General features: G+C 37.4%; 1 long non-coding RNA gene across 4 annotated transcripts in view; it reads right to left on the bottom strand.

Moving 5' to 3' along the window:
• The window catches only part of LOC147374286 (uncharacterized), a 394,034-nt gene that overhangs the window by 56,264 nt on the left and 312,791 nt on the right, over positions 1 to 24,979 (bottom strand). For all 4 annotated transcript variants that reach the window (XR_015162600.1, XR_015162596.1, XR_015162598.1 and 1 more), the window contains exon 2: positions 19,032 to 19,089. This is a non-coding gene — a long non-coding RNA (uncharacterized LOC147374286). The remainder of the gene's footprint in view (positions 1 to 19,031; positions 19,090 to 24,979) is intronic.

Genomic DNA, 24,979 nt, shown 5'->3' on the forward strand with positions numbered 1-24,979 from the left:
TAGAGAGAGCAGTAAAATCTCCAGGACAGCACAATTTCCTTTCACCCCTCCAAAGTCCATACTATTTTATACGCACATGGAAATGACTCCATGAGAGCAAGCATACCACACAACTCTGACTTTCCAGGTGAACAGCTCAGAGCGCGTCTTCATGAAAATGATGTTGCTCTTTTTCTCTATACTGCCAGAGCCACCAGCAAGTTACCTAGCCCCACTCCTCATCTATTGTCCACATGTGTGTGTGCTTAGTCACTCAGTCATGTCCCACTGTTTGTGATCCCATGGACTGTAGTCCATCAGGCTCTTCTGTCCACGGGGATTCTCCAGGCAAGAATGCTGGAGTGGATTGCCATGCCCTTCTCCAGGGGATCTTCCCAATGCAGGGATTGAACCCAGGTCTCCCACATTGCAGGTGGATTCTTTACGATCTGAGCCACCAGGGAAGCCATTTGTCAACATGGAAGTTCTAAAGTCTCTGAGCCAATCACAGCACTTTTCTGTGAAACCCTGATGTGAAACCCTGTCCTCCAGGCTCAACTTGATTATGTGATTTACACACACTCATTTGCTTTCGCACCCATTGGTTCCCTACAATCCCCACTGGTTTTTGCTTTTCCAGCCTCTAGGCTTCTTCCTGCCCTACAACATGCCATGCCCACTCACAACTCAGGACTCTGGTTCTACCTGTTCCTTCTGCCTGGAACACGTCTACTCCTTATCACTTGGCTAATGCTCTCAGATTTTAAGTCTTTGCTTACATTTCAATTAATCTTACCCTGACTATTCTGTCTGTATCCTCTCTGAGTAAAACAAATACTTCAGAACCATACTTTTATTATTATTATTGTATATCCCCTTCTAACATAATTTACTATGCTTATTGTCTGTTTTTCTTTCTCTAGAATGTAACACCACATCCCTCCTCCTACCCATCTGAAGGGCCTGGCACATAGTAGAGATTCAGTAAATATTTCTTGAATTATTTCTTTCCTCTAAACTGAGTATCTTCTGTTAACTACTTTTTCTATTAAGTAACTTTGCCATATTTACCAGAACTCAGAACCATGTTTGGAAGAATTCTATTTTTAACCTTGTTTTTCTCAAAGTGAACTTACTGAGGCAGTCATCTCAATGCTGGATTTTAGCATTTGCATTTTATATAATCCTCTGGCCTGCTTGTCTAAATGACATGTGTCAGGAGAATGGTGCTTACCAGCCACTCACACCTGTCTTGTTAATGTTTGATGACTTGGCTTATTTTGTCTGGTTCACTTCACAATTTCTTGAGAAATTTGGCAGAGCCTTTCCCAATGGTGTGAAAGCATTTTCTATGGGTTTGCTGATGGTGTGACTATTTCCCTCTGGTGTTGCAACTTTTGAGTGGCTTAAAATAAAAGACCAAATTATCCCTCTACCTGGCAGTCTTTATTGCTGCACTTCATCAACTCAATCCTACTAAAATAATTAACTTGTTTTACTAACATGCTTATACAGGCATGGTGAAAAGGAATCTGCAAAAATGCCACAAAATAAAGTACCTTCTTTATTGCATCCTTGGCATTTGTATAGAGCAGAAGACTTCTCTTGCAAATTCTCCTCAATTTTCTGATAAAATGAAAGTCTGTCTCTTGAAATTTGAAAGTGGCAACAAAAACCACTTAAATCCAAGAAAAAACATTTTTAATATTTTAGAAAGGCCTTGAATTGGTATCATGTATTCAGGTTCTGAAATCACACCATCAGTGGATGAAAAAAGGCTCAAGAACAATTCAGGCTCATCTTTCCTTTTCAGATCCAGGCTATTGTCTCGTCTTTCTAGAAATTTAGTATGCTTGTTTCATATTTGTCTAATTTATTTACATAATTCTTGAATTATTTGAAATAAAGAGACTGAGTTATAAAACACTGAATTCCTTGTCCAGTGTCTTTTCCATAGTATTCCAATTTCCATTCATATATTCTTGTTTTTTTTACCTTGAACACCTACACCAATGGGGAAAGTCTGAGTCAAATCGTTGCTATCAGGTAGAAAAATATTATTTTCTGCAGTTTACAGATCAGGCAACTAAAATCTAGAGACTTTATGAAACTCAATGTTACAGTTAAATTGTTCCTGGAATTCATGCTGCTCAATTCTTCAAGCCCTCCAATTTATAACGACATAAACAAAACTACTTAACATTAAGCATAATTGCAACTCATCTCAATTAATCTTCTACTCCAATGAACTGTTATTTTGTTTATAAATATTTACAGAATTTTTGGCACTGGTGATAGCCTGAGGTCTGTATTTCATATTTTGGAGGAACACCTATTCTTCTAAGTATAGGCACTGTAATTTTTGGTTGCTCATGAAATATGTATTAATGCTAATGCCAATAAAAATAATGCCATGGTGATTATGCTCTTCAGTCATTAATGCCCTGAAAGAAGTAATTTGCAAATTGGTATACTGTCACTCAAAGTATTAATTTACCACATATGGGTAACAAATTATTTCTGGAATCAGGCTAGGCACAATTGTCAAGGCTCTCTGAAATTTTTCTTCCCTGTAGCACTCACATTCAATCAGTTGCCAAATCGCACAGCTCTGTTTCAGCAATGGGTCTCACCTACCTTTCCCGTTTCCTCTTTTGTGTTTAGACTGTTACCAGCTGAGTTCATGTGCTGCTTACTGCATTGGTAATAGGTTGCTTTGCTGTCATTTGACCACTGCCCCAAACTATCCTACACAGCTGTGTGAGAGTCTTCTCAAAAGAGGTACACAGTAGTAGACATAAAATAAGCTACAAAGATATATTGTATAACACGGGGGATATAGCAATGCTTTATAATAACTATATATGTTTTATAATAATTATAAATGGAATATAACCTCTAACAATTGTGACTCACTATATTGTATACCTGTAACTTATATAATAGAATACACAACTGCATTTCAATTAAAAAAAAAACCAAACATGGCTTTACTCCTTGATTGGTTCCTGAATGAAATTTAAACTCTGGGTCTGCCCTTTCACACTTGCTTGTGCACGCACACACAGAATGGTCATGAATACACATGTGCATTTTCCATCTTTGTGCACTTTAGAATCTTTCAGAGAACTTCAAACTTACTGATTCTAAGCAACTGAGGAGTGTGGTTCGAGTGCTAGGGCTTTATAAAGCTCTCCTAGTGATTCTATTATCTTCTGAGGGCTGAGAACCACATTATAAACAACATATTAAGAGAGATAACTTGCTATAGAAGGAAAATGCTGCTGCTGCTGCATCACTTCAGTCGTGTCCGACTCTGTGTGACCCCATAGGTGGCAGCCCACCAGGCTCCTCCATTCATGGGATTTTCCAGGCAAGAGTACTGGAGTGGGTTGCCACTGCCTTCTCCAACGCATGCATGCATGTTAAGTTGCTTCAATGGTGTACGACTCTGTGCGACCCTATTGACAGCAGCCCATCAGGCTTCTCTGTCCACAGGATTCTCTAGGCAAGAATACTGGAGTGGGTTGCCATTTCCTTCTCCAAGAAGGAAAATAATACCTCCTAAGAGCCAGGAGACTAGTGCTCAAAGTTCTGGATTTTGTCACTGAAAAAAGATCACTAATATATCAAATAATTTCATTGAATCTCACTTCCTCCTCTGTAAATGCAACATGAAGGAATAAAACGGTTAGTTATTTGGTCACGTCTGACTCTGCGACCCCATAAACTGTAGCTCGCCAGGCTCCTCTATCCATGAAGTTATCAGGCAAGAATACTGGAGTGAGTAGCCATCTCCTTCTCCATATGAAGGAATTGAACTAGATTAATTTAACATTGTTAACATAGCACTTATTATGTACTCAGCTCTGTATTTTGAATCTGAAAATTTAGCACTGAGCAAGAAAAAGTCTCTGTTCTAATCACAGTTACAAAGCATGAGATACAGTGAATCTGTTAAGAAATAAAAGCAATTAATGAGTTGCTATAAAAACTATCAAGGAAATAATTTATGATATCATGAGAACTTAGGGTAGGGAAGTATTACTATAGTAAAATAGTCAGAAGTCATGATGTTCACTTTTTAGATGATCTTCATCTTGACTTTGTAAAAATCAACCAGGTAAACCACATCAATAGAGGGAAACAATAGATTCATGAAGATCTTCACATATAATGCATAGTATCTCACAGACCGAAAATTCTTTTTTGGCAGCATTAAGTAAAATATTCTGTTTTGCTGTTTCCCCTACTTTATACTCCCACATTTTGATAGAATAAGTTGCCCTTTTGAACACTTTAAAAAGCAGCAAAAAGATTGGATTAGGGTGACTGAACTCAAAATAAACAAGTGTCCATACTGTACAATAAGACTCTAATACAAATACCCAACTCTACTGGAGATTGAAGATAAATGAGTTCCTTGTTCCTGAAGCATAGTCTCTGAGCAAAATATGGATTTGTCAACCTTATAAATTGTCCAGATACCGGTTATCCTTCGTTGGTTGTCCACACTGGCAGTGCTGAAAATCTACATTCTTTTCCTAGGGCCATCTTTGTTAGATCTCTTATGGTGGGAGTTCTAAGGTCCCATCTAGGGCTGAGAGAGGCAATACTGAGGACAATTTCCAGTGTTAGGATATCTTGTGCTTCGTAAGCTATTCATGAAGTAGACAGTCTGGATCCTTGTTAACAAGTCCAAATGGAATAAGACAAAAAGTGTGAGCCAAGATTCCAAGCCAAGTGAGTTTGGAACCACGAGTTGATTGCCATCTGGAAGAATCCCACAAGTCAAGGAGCAAGCATATTATCAAGGCTGAAGATGCAGATGCATCTGAAAGTCTAAGGAAAGGCCCAGGCAGTGAGTATTTTTACTTTTTATCTAAGAATATGTATGCAATTTTGCTGTACTAGTTTCATCCCCTTTAACTTTTTTGATGCTATTCTTAAGGAGAATTGATTTCTTCGATGCCCTTGAAAAATTCTGATTTTTTTATGTCCTTGTTCTTTTGCTTTTATGTCCTTGTAAGTGGCTAGTCTACTTTAACCATTGTTGTCATCATCATCAAACTACAACTAGCATTTAGAGAAGACTTGTTACCTGTGTGGCACTGGGCAAAGATCTTAATCCCTCAGCCTCCACTCTGCTGCTAATCTGAAAGTTAAGCCTGAACTTGAGTTTTAAAAAGGCTTTTTATAGCTCTCTCTCTGCTTTTGGCAGAGAGAGCAGGTGCATTCTCTGAGGCGTTCTCTCTGCATGTTTTTGGAAGACTAACAGTCTTCCTGCTCTCAGGGTTTTGCCTGAAGAACTTCATGTCTGTGATTATGCTCCATGCCTTACGAGTGCTACACAGTCGAAATGCTGTCAAATGTCAGGGGCAAGAAAACAGTAAGCTTAGGCTGATTGGTTCTGCTACCCTGAAGCCAGATAGCAGGGTCGGGGATGGATGCTGAGAGGATAAGGCAGCGGAGATCTGGGGACTAAGGTCTGAGAAATCAGGAGAGGACAGTACTTCACAGAAAGTGTTCTGAGTACCACAGAGCAAGTGTTACCTTCTGACTTGAAGCAGAAAGTGCCTCAGGACTTAACTGCATTCTCCTGGCTCTTGCCTATTGTTTTCAGTGAGTCCCTGGCAAGAGAAGATGTGAAATACTAGGGCAATCAGGCACTGAATTCCTGAAGCTCCCATCTCTGGCACCCTCCTGCACAAGCTAAGGAGCACCCGAGTAACAGAATGTGAATGCCTTTCAAGTCCTTTGTTTTAAATATGCAGATATTATATATAATAACTATAGAGGGGCTCAGAACATTAGACAAAGGTAGAGGAAATGTGTTGCAGCCTTACTAAAAAATGCAAAAGAGCAGCCCTTTCTCTAGAGCAGACACTGTTATAAAGACTCTAGATATATTAACTCATTTAATCTTAAGATTATGAGGTAGGCTTTATTATTATTCCAATTTCACGGATGTGGAAACTGAGGCAGAGAGAGATGAAGCAACCACCCAAAGTGACAGAGTCACTTAGGGCTTCAACATAGGAAAAACATTTGTCTCTACCGGCTGTATTCATAACCAATATACTCTGCAGAAAGTTTTATCTGGATACAATTTATAAATTTCACCCTGTGCTTGTTTTATGTAGAGTGTTTCATAAGGTGGATGAGGTGAGGCCTTCCATAGCCTCCCACTTAGACACAAGATTAATGCATTGAAGAAACATCAGGGTCAACTATCATACTGTTTTGTAAATTAACCTTGGTTGTCCACTACTCAGGCTGTGTTGGGAAGTGAAAGGTTTTTCATCTTGGGTCTTCCTCATTTACTCAGGCAATGCCAGCTGTGCCCCAAGTGGCTTACTTCTTAAATGTAATATCTAACAAACACTGCTATAAGATTATATTCATTTTATTCAGAAGATTGAAATGTGATTATAAAGGCTTGTGGGGTACAGAAATACAACAGGATCTGGTGATGAGTGGGAGCATAATTTAAAGAAAATGCTCAAAAATATTCAGGGAGGAATATGTCAGGGTTCTTTAGAAAGTATATGCCTGTAAGACCTTTTGGGCTGTTATTTCCATGAAAAAAAAATAGGTTGTCTTGGACACGCAGGGCATCGTTATTGTTAAATTAAATGCCTCTGCAAAAGAATTATGAACTGCTTCACTGCGTTGTGTCTCACCCTAGCCAAGGGTGGCTACTCTTAATACTAAGCAATTTATTATTTTCTAAGGAGTAGTAAGGGAGTGGTTAGCCAATATAAGTTAAATAAGTGCCATCACAAACACGGCAGATATAGTGTATGGAACTCTAGCTTAGAAACTGAACATTAAATAGCTTAATGTATGTCTACATAAATAATTTGCATTAGACTCATGGTGGTCTGTCCTTATTTCAATGGAGAAACTTAATACATGTTTATTATACCCATTAGTCTCACTTTGTAACCTATTTCATGTTGTACCAAAAGACCCTCGACTCATGACTATAAATCATAATACTTTTAGAGTGGTTCCAAAATGACTCCCTTAGGATGCCCCTTCCCTGTGCATGTTTCATTAGGAACTGACATTCTTCTATTTGAATATGATGAAACCTCTCGCCATTGGTAGTATGGTGCCATATGACAACTGAAAATTGTTCAGCCAGAAGCTGAGTTGCAGTCAATAAGATGCTAAGATTTATATAGGATGGAACTCATTCTGTAAGGATACTCTTGATCAACTTTCAATGCTTTTGGCCCAATTGGCTTTGCCTTGACACAAAAATTTATACATAAGTAGTTAAGAAACTTCTAGCATTCAAGTCAAGAGGTTAGGCACTAATTAATAAATTAAAACTAAACAGAGCAGTTGAAAAAAGAGTTTTTCAAGGTAGAAATTCATGCTTTAGAAAATGGTAAGTTTTTAAAGTAAATACAAGCACTCATTTTTTGAAAAACCAGTCATACAAACCAAGAATCCAGGTTATAGGGAAGTAAAACACAGAGAGGGACAGTATTATTGTGACTATTTGGCTTTTACCTCCTCCTATCATTAGCCCTGATTGTCACTTGATGAGATACCCTCCCCTGCCAGCATTTCAGCAGCTACTATCCAACCCTAAAGAAGGAGCAGGTAACTTAGATCCAAGCCAGTGAGCATTGCCTAAAGTAACTTGGATATTATACAGTCACAAGACCAACGTTAGTCCTAAGAGAAGCACTCAGGATATTTGTTAAAGCCAAAGCTCTTGCTGTTGTATGCTTTATTTGGAGCTGGAAATATCTGTTCTTGAGAGATGGATATAACTGTGCTGTGTATGCTCAGTCACTCAGTCGTGCCTGACTCTTTGTGACCCCATGAACCACAGCCTGCTAGGCTCCTCTGTACATGGAATTTTCCAGGCAAGAATACTAGAGTGAGTTGCCATTTCCTACTCCAGGGGGTTCTTCCCAGGGATCTAACTCATGTCCCTTGCATCTCCTTCATTGACAGGTGGATTCTGTACCACTGCACCAACCTGGGAAGCCCTCTTGGGATATACTGGCTGCCATATTGTAACATAAGAAAGAACCTATTCGAGTCTAGTCAAACAGAGGCAGCGGATAGGAAAGGACAAAAAACTTTTCCGTTTTTTTTTGGTAACATGTATTGAGCTTCAATATTCATTAATGCCTAAAGTGAGATATAACTGCTGCTGCTAAGTCACTTCAGTCATGTCCGACTCTGTGTGACCCCATGGACGGCAGCCCACCAGGCTTCCCTGTCCCTGGGATTCTCCAGGCAAGAACACTGTAGTGGGGTGCCATTTCCTTCTCCAATGTGTGAAAGTGAAAAGTGAAAGTGAAGTTGCTCAATCGTGTCCGACTCTTAGGGACCCCATGGACTGCAGCCTACCAGGCTCCTCCATCCATGGGATTTTCCAGGCAAGAGTACTGGAGTGGGGTGCCATTGCCTTCTCCAGAGAAATAACTGAATTTTTAGCAATGAAAATCAATCTATTGCCACTTTTGCTTAAGCCAATTTGAAACAATTTGCCATTTGAAACAAAAAGAACTCCACATTAAATATATATTAAATTGGCTGAAGGCACTAAATCCAAAATGAGATGAGAAATAAAACTATAGACTTGGAAGAAACTCTTTGAATTGAAAAAGTGAACATCATGCATAAAAATTTGAAAACCTCAGTAAAATTAACATTTTCCTAGAAAAAATGTAATTTGCCAAGATAAAGTCAAGGAGCAAAAACAATTTTAATTAGACCAATAATCAAAACAAAAACAAAAAAGAAACACTATAATGGAAAACATATGAGTATAAATAGGAAATTAAAAAATGAACACAGTAATTAGTAATTACATGAAATAAGTAATAATTAAAATACAAATGTAAACCATGAAAACTCTTCTTTCTTTTCACAAAAAGAACCCCTTATGTTTGGTACCAAAGAAAAAGAATGACTCCATTCAGTGCTGGTTTGAGTATACAAATGTAAGTCCTCCTCTTCAGTGTGGAATATAAACTGATATCACTTTTCTGAAGGACAACTGAGAAAACTGGGTCAAGACATGAAGAAACTTATAGTCCTTTGAATCTATCCCCCAAAATACTTGGAGGTGCACATAAAGATTACAGAGAGAAGGATATATATACATGATATACATGCATATGTGATATATATGCATATATATCACAGAATTAGTTACACTTATGATTAATTCATACTAGTCTAATGCTCTAAAGAAGAGAATGGTTAAGTAAATTATTCTACATTTTTAAAAAATGCAACTTTATGAACCATAAGTTGCTGAAATAGAAGAATATGTATTAGCAAGAAGAACTATTTTAAAACTTATGTCATTAATGTTTGGAAAAACATAAACCAAAATGCAAGTAGGTTTTATAAAAGGAGAACAGAATACAATTAATAAACATTTAATTTTCCATGCTTTCTTCTGTTTTCTATACTTCTATTGAGTAGGCATTATTTAAAAAAAAAAAACACATGCTAAAATGTAAGCTTCACACTTGCTTATTTTATAGTTTAAAAATAACAGATATAACTGGAGCATCTCTTTGCAAATGCAATATTTTGTCTAAAAATGAAGTACTCCAAACTATGTGCCCCTGGTCTGTCAGCATCCAGGAAGAAAAATCTCTGAAACTAACACTGTAGTTGAGAACTAAGACCACTCTCAAGTGACTCCCACTGGTTCAATGTTGGTAAATTAGCAAGAGTTGAAAAAAATAAAAAAGACCATACCCCACCCCCTCATAAAGTATTAATTAATCCCTGATATCACATGGATATCACATGGAGGGATAACTCTAAAAATTAAAATTGGCTCTATTTAAACATTTAAATCTGCTCATCCCATTTCCCTTTCATTCCTTTATCCCCCTCTCATTTCTTTGCAAACAAAATGAAACAAAAAATAAGCTTCCTGTGATAATTCTTCTCTAAGTAAACAATGCTATTGACTGTCATAGTGATCTTAACTGAGAAGAACTCACCATGTATTTCCTGGAGAGCCTCTGAAGACTTTCATCATTCTATGACTCATCTTATATCCTGCCTTTAACTGTTAAGCTTTCTTCTCATGTTTATTTCTTGTTGCTGTCATTGATATTGTTGAGGGATATTGAGAGAATTCATATAAGTAAGCTGTAGCCATATACACACTCATCTTATTTTCTTCTCTACTCTGTATCTATCCTCATTCCTAAAGCACTAACTCTTCGGTTATGATATTTTCATATCCCATCTACTGACAAATATTTTGTTGACCTTTAATCTTTAGTTAGGAAATTATTAGCTGATACGGTTTTCTACCCTGAGCCTGAAGTAAATTGCAGGAGGGAAAAACAAAACAGAACAGTTAACTGTTAGAATCCCTTGGAAATTGTATTTTTGATTTCATGAATTCAGTTCAATAATTATTAATACCAATTATGTTAGGAATCTTAACATGCACATTCCCTGAGGGCAATGACTTTGCCATTATCACTGCTATGATATTCATCAAAATATCACAGGTATCATATAGCCCAGAGTGAGAACTCAGTACGTCTCTGTGCATATACACATAACTGGATGACACCTCCCTACTCTTTTGGACTCCTTACCACTGTGACTAACCTTTCCTCTGCCAACTCACAGCTTACACATGCAACACCGCTGCCCTTTTTCACTTTTTTGTGGGAAAAATACACAAATATTTTCAATATACTGTTTTATTACATTTCAAAAATAGAGTGCTTTGGGAGCCCAGAAGATAGGCATTCAAATTACTCTGATAGTTCTGATAAGACTTTTGGGAGGAAAATACATGAGCTGTATCCTAAAAGAGGCAGAAGAGTTCTCTAGCAGAAAAAGGCAAGGCTGGTGCTGGTATACAGACCTCATATGCTCAGGAGATGGGTAGACCATGGATCTGACCGGGGACAAATCTGGCTACCTAATTTGCAAAGTCCAGTGCAACTGCAAGGGCCACATTCCCATAGAGCTTGCCCTGGCAGACAGGGATGTATGCAAGTTCCTCCCAGCCCACACAGTTTGAGAGATGGAGGCCTCAGCAACCTCCAGAGCCCGGGTACACCAGAAAGGAGAACATAGTTCAGTCTGAGGATAAGCAGGATCAGTGGAGAGTGAAAAAGTTGGCTTAAAACTCAACATTCAGAAAACAAAGATCATGGCATCTGGTCCCATCACTTCATGGGAAATAGATGGGGAAACAGTGGAAACAGTGTCAGACTTTATTTTTCTGGGCTCCAAAATCACTGCAGATGGTGACTGCAGCCATGAAATTAAAAGACACTTACTCCTTGGAAGCAAAGTTATGACCAATGTAGACAGCATATTAAAAAGCAGAGACATTACTTTGCCAACAAAGGTCCATCTAGTCAAGGCTATTGTTTTTTCAGTGGTCATGTATGGATGTGAGAGTTGGACTGTGAAGAAGGCTGAGTGCCGAAGAATTGATGCTTTTGAACTGTGGTGTTGGAGAAGACTCTTGAGAGTCCCTTGGACTGCAAGGAGATCCAAGCAGTCCATTCTGAAGGAGATCAGCCCTGGGATTTCTTTGGAAGGAATGATGCTAAAGCTGAAACTCCAGTACTTTGGCCACCTCATGTGAAGTGTTGACTCATTGGAAAAGACTCTGATGCTTGGAGGGATTGGGGGCAGGAGGAGAAGGGGACGACAGAGGATGAGATGGCTGGATGGCATCACTGACTTGATGGACGTGAGTCTGAGTGAACTCCGGGAGTTGGTGATGGACAGGGAGTCCTGGCGTGCTGCGATTCACGGGGTCACAAAGAGTCGGACACGACTGAGCGACTGAACTGAACTGAATGTTTCATATGTATTAAAGAAATATAAGAATTATGACTAGAATATTGCTTTCAGAAATAGAATGGAACTTACTGATGAATATTCATATACAGTACACACACAATGTATTACATAATCATTAAATTTTATACATCAAAATTATATCATACATTTGTGATTTCAAGCAGTCAGAGAGTCACCTAAAATACTGATACCTGTCCCTCCACAGTAAGATTCAACTTACTACGCTTATGTATAGCTGATAAATAATTTATAGATTCCTGTCTAGCTATAAGGGATGCATATTTCTATCCAATATAAGTTTCTAGATATGCATAAATGTACCAGACCCAGTGCAATGGTGGAAGTAATTTTCTTAAAAAGTAATAAATAGTTGGTCTCTTAATTTTTAAAAGGCTTTGAGGAAGTAATTCTTCTAGAAATCTTTTGAAACATTCTGGGGACAATTATAATCATGTAACAATGAGTGCATTTTAAACAAAAGGCATTGTTCATACATGATTACCAAGTTAAAGTAACTTCTGAAAAACCACCCTTCTCTTAAAATGTTTTTCAACTTTGGTTGCCATAACAACACAATATTGTCTACTACTGAAGAGAAAAAGTGCTATATTTTTCTTATCCTTGAAGAAACTTAAAAATGATAGCTGAAATGTCACATTTAATACTACCAAATTTGGCGCAATATAAAGAAAAATTTGGTGAAAAATTATAGAATTTCATTAACCATGTTAATTTTCTCTTTTCCTCTTTGGGTACTTCAGTATGTTTTTGTCAATATTATATCATATTTTAAAGTTGTAAAATTATTCTGTTTCCTAGTACCTATATTTTTAAGCGTATAATCTTAAACCTAGGTAATTATCATGCTAAATTTTCTTTAGGAAATTTTATATATATATAAGTACAAATGACCCTTGAATAACACAGGTTTGAACTGTGCCCAGTTACTTATATGTGGATTATACTTTGGCCTCCTGATGCAAAGAGTCGATTTACTAGAAAAGACCCTGATGCTGGGAAAGACTGAAGGCAGAAGGGAATGACAGAAGCTGAGATGGTTGGATGGCATCACTGACCCCATGGACATGAGTTTGAACGAGCTACAGGAGATGGTGAAGTACAGGGAAGCCTATCATGCTGCAGTCATGGGGTCACAGAGAGCTGGACGTGCCTGAGTGACTGAACAATGACAACAGTACTACATAAGCATGGTTGGTTGAATCTGTAGATGGCAAACCACGGATACAGAGGCCCAACTGGAAAGTTATATGTGGATTTTCAACTGTACAAATGGTTGGTGCCCCGAACCCCTGCACTGTTCAAGGGTCAACTCTAGTTGCTTTAAATAAGGTAAACTCTCAAAAAGTTGAGACCCAAGTGCCTGTTCCATTCAGAGCCATTTTTTCCCCCATAGCTGAGTCACTTTAGATTGCATATGAATTGTAGGTTAAATACCTAAACTTAAAGAACAAAAAAAAAGCATTAAAAATTAGGCTTAGTGTTGTGGACATTTAACTTTAAAAAGCTAAAATTAAATAAATAGGGACTAAAGGAATATTAAAATAAATAGAAACCCTGATTGAAACCCATGTCCCTTCTTTGGAAGTCGCCTCTGAGTCTCCATTGAAAAGGTGAATTCTAATGACCAGGTAGGCACTGTGTGATCCTAATCTGAGGACTAGGTACCCACATTTCAAATTCTCTAAAATGAATCAATTTCCTTGACACCAAAGCTACAAAGAAAGCTTTCCCTGAATGTTTTATGGGATGATTACTAGTGCTGAATGGTGAACTAGAGTAAGGTGTAGTGACCATACTCCCCCCCAGATTAAGATCTTCCTGAAAGGGATAAACCACCATCCACAGGCTCAAAGAAGGAAAAAAAAAAAAACAAAAAAACTCCTAAGTTATTTTTGACTCTTCCCCTCTTTCCACCTCTGACATATGATTCTTCTACAAGTCTTGCCAAATATATGTCATCTTGCCAATATATATGTTCCATTTCTTCCAATTTCTACCAGCATCATCCCTTCCAAGCCATACCATCTCTTTTAGACAAAGGGAGTAACTTCCTAACTGACCTTTCTGCATTCATTCTTGTTCCCCTTCAAACCATTATTTACATAACCATCAGAATAATCTTACGTCAAATCAGATCATGTTATTTCCTGACTCTAAATTCGTCAATGATTTCCTATTAGCTTTCAAATAAAATACAAAAGATTCAAAGTCAGTTTCATCAAGAGAGAAGGCAAGAATACACCTGATACTTTCACTACAGAGAGAGAAAGATGGAGAGAGAGGGAGACAGAGAAAGAACAAGAGCTAGACCAAAAAGCAATGCCATGTATGTAATTTGGGTCTATATTCCAATGGAGAAATCTTGTTCCCTCACTTCTCTCCCTTTAAATAGTCAGACACTAGAGTGACCTTATCAGTGAAGGACATCAGACTGCCTGGACACAAAGGAATATGGATTTGAGGGGCCAAAGTTATAAAAGTGGGAAATGTCTATGAACTTCAGGTAATAGCACATGGAGACTCTGGGACCCAAGTAGCAAAGACTGATTTCTTGTGACGCTGAGCTCAGAAGCAGGCCCTCCATTGAAAGAAGAGCCAGGGGGTGGGATGGGGCTGAATGTGGGGCTGCCCACATTCAGACAATCTAGATTGAACATCAAGCCATTTTTGGACAGTCCTGCTCTTTGAATCGGAGAAGGCAATGGCACCCCACTCCAGTACTCTTGCCTAGAAAATTCCATGGACGGAGGAGCCTGGTAGGCTGCAGTCCATGGGGTAACGAACAGTCGGACACGACTGAGTGACTTCACTTTCACTTTTCACTTTCATGCATTGGAGAAGGAAATGGCAACCCACTCCAGTGTTCTTGCCTGGAGAATCCCAGGGATGGGGGAACCTGGTGGGTGGCCGCCTATAGGGTCGCACAGAGTCGGACATGACTGAAGCGACTTAGCAGCAGCAGCAGCAGCAGCTCTTTGAATAACATCCAGATATTCTCTCCTATAATTTACTTTTCTTCTAATCAGAATCAACCTTATCCTGTTTATTTAAAAAAAGAATTAGGAGCCACATGGAAACTTCCTGCTTGGCCACGCAGTGAGGAGGAGTGGCAGCAGCTTGTGGCAGTGGCAGGAATGACACATGTAAATGAATGAAGTTAGAACATTCTCTAGCATCATACACACAAATAAACTCAAAATGGATGAGACACCTAAACATGACTAGACACTCTGAAAACTCTTAGAAGAAAACATAAGCAGAGAACACTCTGACATAAATTGCAGCAATATCTTTTTCAACCCACTTCCTAGATTTATCCTTTATCCGTAATAAACACACAAAAAAGCAGAAAACAAATGGTACCTAGTTAAACTTAAAAGCTTTTCCATGACAAAGGAAGCCATAAGCAAAACAAAAAGAAAACCCGCAGAATGGGAGAAAATATTTGCAAACAGTGTGACTGACAAGGGATTAATTTACAAAATATACAAACTCTTGTATATTATACTCATGTATATTTATACAATAAACTCATGTATATTGAGTATATGTATATATAGTCACATGAAAAGCACATGAAGAGATACTTAATGTCACTAATTATCAGAGAAACAAAAATCAAAACTACAGTGAGGTATCTCCTCATATCACTCAGAATCAGAACGGCCATCATCAAAAAATCTACAAACAATAAATGCTGGAGGGGGTGAAAAGAAAAGGGAACCCTATATTGTTGGGAATGTAAATTGGTACAACCACTGCGGAGAACAGTATGAGAGTACCTTAAAAAACTAAAAACAAAACTCACATGATCCAGCAGTTCTACTCTTGGGCATATATCCAGAGAAAGTCATACTTTGAAAAGATGCATGCACCCAAATGTTCATTGCAGTATTATTTACAGTAGTCAAGACATGGAAGCAACCTAAATGTCCATTGATAGATGAATGGGTGAAGAAGATGTGGTACTTATATGCAACGGAATATTACCCAGCCATAAAAAGAATGAAATAATGCCATTTGCAGCAACATGGATTCATCTAGAGATTATTTTACTAAGTGAAGTAAGTCAGACCGAAAAAGACAAATATCATATGATATTGCTTATATGTGGAATCTAAAATGAATGCATTTACAAAATAGAAATAGACTTACAGACTTCGTGGGGAGGGGGGGAACTTATGGTTATGAAAGGGTGAAAGTCAAGGGGAGGGATAAATTAGGATGTTGGGATTAACATATACATACGACTATATATAAAATAGGTAATTAACACACTACTATATATAAGATAGATAACCAACAAGGACCTACTGTACAGCACAGGGAACTCTACTCAATACTTTGTAATAACTTATATGGGAAAAGAATCTGAAAAAGAATAGATACATGTATATGTACAACTGTTACAAATCACTTTGCTGTATACCTGAAACTTACATGACATTGTAAATCAACTATACTCCAATATAAAATAAGAATTTTAAAAAGAATTAAGTATTTATCCATGCCTACTCTGTGTCATTATTCTAGATACATACTTGTTAACTTGTTAATTATCTATGTTCTCCACAAAAAGGTAAACTCCTTGGGAAGGGAGATTTTCTGTTGTGCTCAACGTTTTACTCTCAAAATAGGCACTACATAATATTTTTAAAATGAACTAAGGAATGAATTACTAATTGCCAACAGATGTTTTATAAGTCTAAATGAAACATTTTATTTCAATTTATCAGGTAACATTAAATTAAAAAATAGGTCTAAGTTCTAACTTTAACCATGTCTTTCCAAGTTACACAGTTCTGTTCTCTTAATTAAAGAGTATTCATAACATTTATCATCCAAACTGAATTACTTTTGAGAGTGAAAGATAAGCTACTTAAATTATGTCAAGATACAGAATAAGTGAATAGACATTTTCCCCAAGAAGACATTCAAATAGCCAACAGGTACTTGCAAGGGTGTTCATCTCTAATCATCAAGGAAATGCAAATCAAAACCACAATGAGATGTCACCTCACATCTGTTAGAATGGCTATCAGCAGGAAGACAAGAGAAATATTTGGGGAGGTGAGGGAAAAAGGAAATACTTGTGCACTGTTGTTTGGATTGTAAACTGGTATAGCCACCATGGAAACCATTATGAAGACACCTCAAAAAAATTAAATGTAGAACTGCCATGTGATCCAGGAGCTCCACTTCTTGGCATGTTTCCAAAGGAAATGAAAACAGGATATCAAAAAGACATCTGCACTTCCATGTTCACTGTATCTTATTCACTACAAATTCACTTGGCTGTTATTCACAACAGCCAAGATAGTGAAAGACTTGAGTTTCTATGGACAGATAAATGGACAAGGGAGACATACTGTAGATATATAACAGAATAATAGTCACAACAAAGGAAATCCTGCCATTTGTGACAATAGGAACGGAACTTGAGGATGTTAGGCTAAGTGAGAGAAGTGAAATACTGCATGGTATCACTTATATATGGAATCTAAAAAGTCAAATTCATGATAACTGGCTTAGAATAGTGGTTTCCAAGGCCTTGGGGGTGAGGGAATTGGGGATATGTTGTTTAAGGGGATAAACTTGCAGCCAGTACATAAGTTCTGGACACACACAGAGAGCATAGTGATCAGAGTCAACAATACTGCATCATAAACTTCACAATTGCCAAGAGACTAGCTCGTAGTTGTTCCCCCCACAAAACATAAATGATAATTTTGTGTGACATGATAGAGGTGCTTGCTAAAGTGATGTGGTCATCACATTGCAATATACAATGCATCAAATCAGCATGCTGTACACTTTAAACTCACACAACGCTATGTTCCAATTATACCTCAATTTTTAAAACAGTATGCCAAGACAACAAACAAGAGATTGCTTTGGGCAATTCAAACTGCCTGGTTAGCTGATTAAATTATATTCTATAGTTTTAAAGTTTGTTTTGAGTCTCTAAGTAATTTTAAAATTAACACATGGCATTTCTAAAAATCACATATTTCACATATGCTCTTAAATTTTGGAAGAGTAAGTTATATTGTGGCAGTTGTTACCATAATAAAGATAAAAATTAACACAGCATGCTTACTATGTACAGGGTGATACCTCAGTGTTTGACTTATTTTTAGCTTATTTAGTCCTCACAACCTTATAAAGTAGGGATGGCTATTATCTTCATTACAGAAATAAAAATGGAGGCAAAGAGAGGTTACTTAGCTTAAGTCACATAACCAAGTGTGATCATGGTAATAGAGCCAGGATTCAAACTCAGCCAGTTTGCATCCACAGTTCATGATCTTGTTTAGGATAGTTTATGTGTCATGTACAGATGGCAACTTACACTCATTGTCTACCTGCTCTTCTCCACATGGTAATTGGTGTGGGGTGGACTGTGCACTGGCTTGAGAAATGCTTAAGAACTTGACGTAAGGCAAAACAATGACAAGGAATTGAAGGTTAGCTGCAAAGCATAGCTTACTCACTAAGAGCATTCCCACTATGGGTGGGTTTTTCTTAAAAGTAAAGGGGAAAAAAGAAGATTTTGTTTTTTAGTTGGAAACATGTCATCTGTTAATTTTTCAAATAGTTGGCTTAAAAATAAAGAAATTTCAGGTCATAAGAAGCAATGTGAAATTAGAATAATAATATTCAATGAATTTATTAATAAATAAGAATGTGGTATCGGGCAAATGAAATTAAAGTATGAAAGAATTTTAAGTATAATATCACTGGCTCAAATATAAAACATTATTCTTGGTTAAGATGTTGAAATGTTATACATAAGTTGCAACATGTAAGAAACCAAAAAAAGCCTCAGAGATGTTTTATGAAGAAATAATATGATTTCCACAATTTTTGAGGAAAATCATTTTATACATTAAAAAACATCTCCTTACACAGTCCTATCAGTCATGTTATTCTCTCATAATCTTACATTTTAAACTTTGTTTTTAAATTTCTTGTTCCAAAATTATTTAAAAAATAATACATACCGATTTCCATGTTTTCATGTAAGGCACTTGTAAGTTGCCACTCCATCCTAACAACAAGTGAAAAGCTGAACAGACTGAAGAGTCAGCAACTCTTCTTGGGTTCTTAAGAGACAGGAGGACACAGGGCAAACAGGTGCTCCCCAAATTGCAGAGACAGATAAGAGAAAAAACAGAGTGAGGACTTACCAGAGCAGAGACTCATGAGCAGACTTCACCACAGGAACTAGTCCGAGGGCAGGAAAACCTGAAATGTAATTGACAAATGGCTGAAGGCTCAGTGTGGGCAACTCTGACAGTTAAACAACTTCTTGGGGACCCAGTCATGGAGAGGGAGGTTCACAATATTATAAGATTTATCTCCGGGAGCTTGCCCAGGGTTTCACATTGGAAAAAACTTGTCTCCTGCTTCCAGCATGGGGAGAGGGAAAGGAACCATTCTGAAATACACTAGAGGACCCCGGCCTCCTTACTAAAGCTTCCCCTCAGGAGAAACTAATTACCTGGAATCTAACTTGTTGGGGGTATTATCAGGGCATAAGTGACCCACAGAAAAGGAAATACCTAATTCAAGCCAACTTTATTTAGCCTTACATGTAATAGAGCTGGTGTCAGTGGTGGAGAATCCACCTGCCAATGCAGGAGACACAAAAGATTCGGGTTCCTGGAGTAGGAAATGACAACCCATCCTAGTATTGGTGCCTGGAAAATTCCATTTCAGAGGAGCCTGGTGGGCTACAGTCCATGGTGTTGCAGAGTGGGACATGACTGAGCATGCATGCACACATGTGGAAGAAAGCATGCAATCAATTCCAGCCAAAACTAACCAGCTGGTCCCATACAAGATCAACAATCAACTGGATATAATTGATATTATAGTCAATACTCTATAGATAGAGTACTTAGTAGAAGTGACAAATAGATTCAAGGGATTAGATATGATAGAGTGCCTAAAGAACTATGGACAGAGGCTCATAACACTGTATAGGAGGCAGTGATCAAAATCATCCTCAAGAAAAAGAAATGCAAAAAGGCAAAATGGTTGTCTGAAGAGGCCTTACCAATAGCTGAGAAAAGAAGAGAAGCAAGAGAGAAAGGAGAAAAGGAAAGATATACCCCTGTGAATGCAGAGTTCCAAAGAATAGCAGGGAGAGATAAGAAAGACTTCCTCAGTAATCAATGGAAAGAAATAGAGGAAAACAGTAGAAAGGGAAAGACTAGAGATCTCTTTAAGAAAAATTATAAATACCAAGGGAGCATTTCATGCAAGATGGGGACAATAAAGGACTGAAATGGCATGAAACTAACAGAAGCAGAAGATATTAACAAGAGGTGGTAAGAATATACAGAAGAACTATACAAAAGAGATCTTAATGACCCAGATAACCATGATGGTGTGATCACTCACCTAGCATGAGACATCCTGAATGCAAAGTTATATGGACCTTAGGAAGCATCACTATGAACAAAACTAGTGGAGGTGATGGAATTCCAGCTAAGCTATTTCAGGACAGAATACTGGAGTGGGTAGCCTTTCCCTTCTCCAGGGGGTCATCCCATCCTAGGGATTGAACCTAGGTCTCCTGCATCACAGGTGGATTCTTTACCAGCTGAGCCATGAGGGAAGCCCAAGAATACCGGAGTGGGTATCCTATCCCTTCTCCAGCAGATCTTCCCACCCAGGAATAAAACTGGGGTCTCCTGCATTGCAGGTGGATTCTTTACCTATTGAGCTATTAGGGAAGCCCATGTATGGATGTGAGAGTTGGACTGTGAAGAAGGCTGAGCACTGAAGAATTGATGCTTTTGAACTGTGGTGTTGGAGAAGACTATTGAGAGTCCCTTGGACTGCTAGGAGATCCAAGCAGTCCATTCTGAAGGAGATCAGCCCTGGGATTTCTTTGGAAGGAATGATGCTAAAGCTGAAACTCCAGTACTTTGGCCACCTCATGTGAAGAGTTGACTCATTGGAAAAGACTCTGATGCTGGGAGGGATTGGTGGCAAGAGAAGGGTATGACAGAGGATGAGATGGCTGGATGGCATCACTGACTCGATGGACATGAGTCTGAGTGAACTCTGGGAGTTGGTGATGGACAGGGAGGCCTGGCGTGTTGCGATTCATGGGGTCGCAAAGAGTCAGACATGACTGAGCGACTGATCTGAATCTGAATTTGAATGACCAACCTAGACAGCATATTAAAAAGCAGAAACATTACTATTACTTTGCCAACAAAGGTCCATAGGGTCAAAACTATGGTTTTTCCAGTGTCATGTATGGAGGTAAAAGTTGTATAAAAAACAAAGGCTGAGTGCTGAAGAATTGATGCTTTTGAACTGTGGTATTGGAGAAGACTCGAGACTCCCTTGGACTTCAAGGAGATCAAACTAGTTAATCCTAAAAGAAATCAATCCAGAATATTCATTGGAAGGACTTATGCTGAAGCTGAGGTTCCAGTACTTTGGCCACCTGATGCGAAGAATCAAGTCATTAGGAAAGATCCTGATACCAGGAAAGATTGAAGACAGGAAAAGAAGGGCACGACAGAGGATGAGATGGTTGGATGGCATCACCAACTCGATGGACATGAGTTTGAGCAAGCTCTGGGAGTTAGTGAAGGACAGGGAAGCCTGGCGTGCTACAGTCCATGGGGTCCCAAAGAGTCGGAGATGACTGAGCAACTGAACAACAATAAACTACTTTATTCAACAATGGAAGAAAACAGATTTTCCTCAAGGGAACATTAACCAAGATAGACTACATCCTTGGGTATAAAACACACTTTAGCAAATTTAAATAAATAGAAATCAAACACTATATGCTCTCAGATTACAACAGAATTAATGTATAAAATAATAACAGAAAAATAGCTAGAAAATCCCCAAATATGTGACAATTAAATGACACATCTCAAAATAACACATGGATCAAAGAAAAAATTTCAAGAGAGGAATGTGTTTATCAAATGAAAATTAAAACAGCTTATCAGCATGGCATGGCCCCAAACAACAACAATGAAATACCCCTACAGCCTCATTAGAAAGACGGAAATTCAGAACACTGACATTCCTATACTGGGTAACAATGTGGAACGAAGGGAATTCTCATTTATTGCTGATGGGGGTGCAAAATAGTGTCACTTTGGAAGACAGCTTGGCAGTTTATTGCAAAACTAATACACTTTCACCTTATGATCTAACGGTCATACTCCTTGATGTTTACCCAAAGGAGTTGAAAACATGACCACACAAAAACCTGAGCATGGATGTTTACAGCAGCTTTATTTTTAATTGCCAAAACTCAGAAGCAATGAAAATGTCCTTTAATAGGAGAATAGATAAATGAATGGGTACATCCAGACAATGGAAAAGTATTCAGCACTAAAAAGTAACAAGGCGTCAAGCCATGAAAAGACATAAGGGAACCTAAAGGCATTTTACTAAGTGAAGGAAGCCAATCAGAAAAGGCTACATCTATCTGACTTCAATTATATCACATTCTGGAAAAGGTAAAACTAAGAGGATCATAAAAAGATCAGTGCTTGTTCAGGGTTGGGGGAGAGGGACAAACAGGTGAGCACAGAGGATTTTTAAGGCAGTGAAAATACTCTGCCTGATATCATAATGATGAATACATGCTATTATAGAGTTGTCCAAACCTATAGAATGTACACCACCAAGAGTGAATTGTCATGTAAACTATGGGCTTTGAATGATTATGCCATGTCAATGTAAGTTCGTCAGTTGTAATAAATGTTCCACTGTGGGGAGTGACACTGATAATAGGGAAGGCTATGCAAGCATGGAAGCAGAGGACCTATGGGAAATTTCTGTACCTTAAAGTCTTAATGAAAAAGTGACATATTTTAACTATAAATTATTCACTCAAAGTAGAAAATAAAGAAAATATTTAATGATCAATTGAAATCTAACCATCTGAAGGAATCACTGTTAATGAAATTGAGTATGTTTAATGTGGCACACTTACATGTAGAAGGATGGATACATTATTTTATAATAAAACTATGCTAGTTTTAAAATAACAATTTATCATAACCAGTGATATAATTTCTCATATGATCTATCTTATTAAGACAAATATGATGAAAAACATTGAATATGGAGTAAAATTTCAAACTATGCTCCAATTTTTTAAATGTTACGGAGTGTGTTCTGTAGGATCATGAAAAATAAACATTCAAACATGCTCCCACATTTCCTCTCCTGATCCAAACAGCTGGAGCTTCCTATCTTTAAAAGAGAGCACTGATGACTTCTATAAATAAATATTAACAAAAAAAAAATCGGAGGTGTAGGAAGTGAACCTAGTCAAAGAGCTGTTTTCTAGAACATCAGTTCTTCTCAAATTTTGTAAACCATCTTGTTATATACATTATCCAAGTTAATAATATGATTTTTCTCTTCCTGGTTTGTACGTTTTAAACTCTCATTTTATATTTAAGTGCGTTAAAACTCACCAACAGTTCTTTTTCTATTGTCAGTTGCATTGTTTCTCTGTATGGAACTGAAAAAAATATTCACCCCTTGTAACAGGATTTTAGTAACTAGTTTTTTGTTTTGCTTGCTTGGTTTTGTTTTTATTTTCTTCTAGAAAGTTCCTGCCTGGTGCATTGCCTCCATCAAATTCTGTGTCCTTGATAGCTGGATGAAGATACATTTTTGGTTCGTGCTTTTTTTTTTAACCCTCACTGCTTTGTAGTTACTACTTCACTATCTTTGGACACTGACAGATGCCTTTCTTCTTTTACCTCAGCATCTCCAATAAAGCACTGGTGGCTGTATTTTTAACATCAGTTTTAATGTTTAATACTTCTTTTTAAAAGAGGTTCATGACTTGTATATTCTCTGAGTGTTTTTTCTTTGTTGGCAATTTTTATTCATAAAATATCTTCCTATTGCTCTAATATTTGACAACTTGATTTTATGTAATAATCTAGTTACACTTTCTTTCCCACCAAAATTTAAAACTTCATCAGGAACATTCTTGTATAGATTTTTGCTGAATATGTTCCTAAATAGCTTTTAGAAAGTGTGCAATTCATTTCTTCCTTATTTTGCTTGACTTATACTCTGAAGTCTTTAGTTGTGCCTTTGTTGATTACTTCAGTGACACTAATTTAGATATACTGGTTTTAAGTCTGTCTATTCACTTTTAGTCCAAATTTTTCCAAACTAGGATGGTAAGTACAGTATTAGAGAATAATCTTAGGAATCATAAAGATATTATTTTCCCTAAATCTGGTAAACCCATTTCAGTATTCTATTATACTTCAGTATTACATTTCAGTATTTAGGAATTCAATTTTCCATCATAAGCAATATGATTTTTTGTTCCATTACCAATATATGAATTTATAAAGAGTATATAGTCTTATTTATTGAACAAGTCTGTAAAATGGTACATGGCTATAGGGTGAAATACTAACAGAAATATAAAAACAGATAAACAGAGACAGAAATATACAGGTATGATATCCTTTGATATTTTTTGATTTGCAATGAAATATTCTTACTCTAAAGATCTAACTTGAAGATTTTCCAGAAAAAAAAAAAAAGTTACTCATATTCCAGAAATTCTAAAAATTATTTTCAGTTCTCATTCATGCTATACACTGCAATGCATACTATATAATAGTAACATTATTAAATAGTACAAAATAACTTTGGAATCCCTTGGTGTCTTGAATAATTTTGGTGAATGTTGTGGATAGAGAACAGTAAAATTCTGAAGTGTTTATACACACAGGCACCTCACTTACTTGGGTCTCATTTGAACTCCTAAAATTGCTTAATTTTACATCATGTCAAAATTGCCTTAATTGATTTTCAGATTTTAAGTGTCATCACTGCTGTTTTTGTTCAGTTGCTCGGTTGTGTCTGACCCTTTGAGACCCCATGGACTGCAACGTGCCAGGCTTCCCCATCCTTCACTATCTCCTAGAGTTTGCTCAAACTCATGTCCATTGAGTCAATGATGCCATCCAACCATCTCATCCTCTCTCACCCCTTTCTCTTCCCGTCTTCAATCTTCCCCAGCATCAGGGTCTTTTCCACTGGAATGTGTTTTTATTTTACTACTCTGTCTCTGCTTCATCATTTTTCTCAAAACTAGCCCATT

Source organism: Bos grunniens, chromosome 4, assembly GCF_055505025.1.
Source record: "Bos grunniens cultivar Pamir isolate PY7600 chromosome 4, Bosgru_T2T1.0, whole genome shotgun sequence".
In the NCBI taxonomy this organism is placed as follows: Eukaryota; Metazoa; Chordata; class Mammalia; order Artiodactyla; family Bovidae; genus Bos; species Bos grunniens.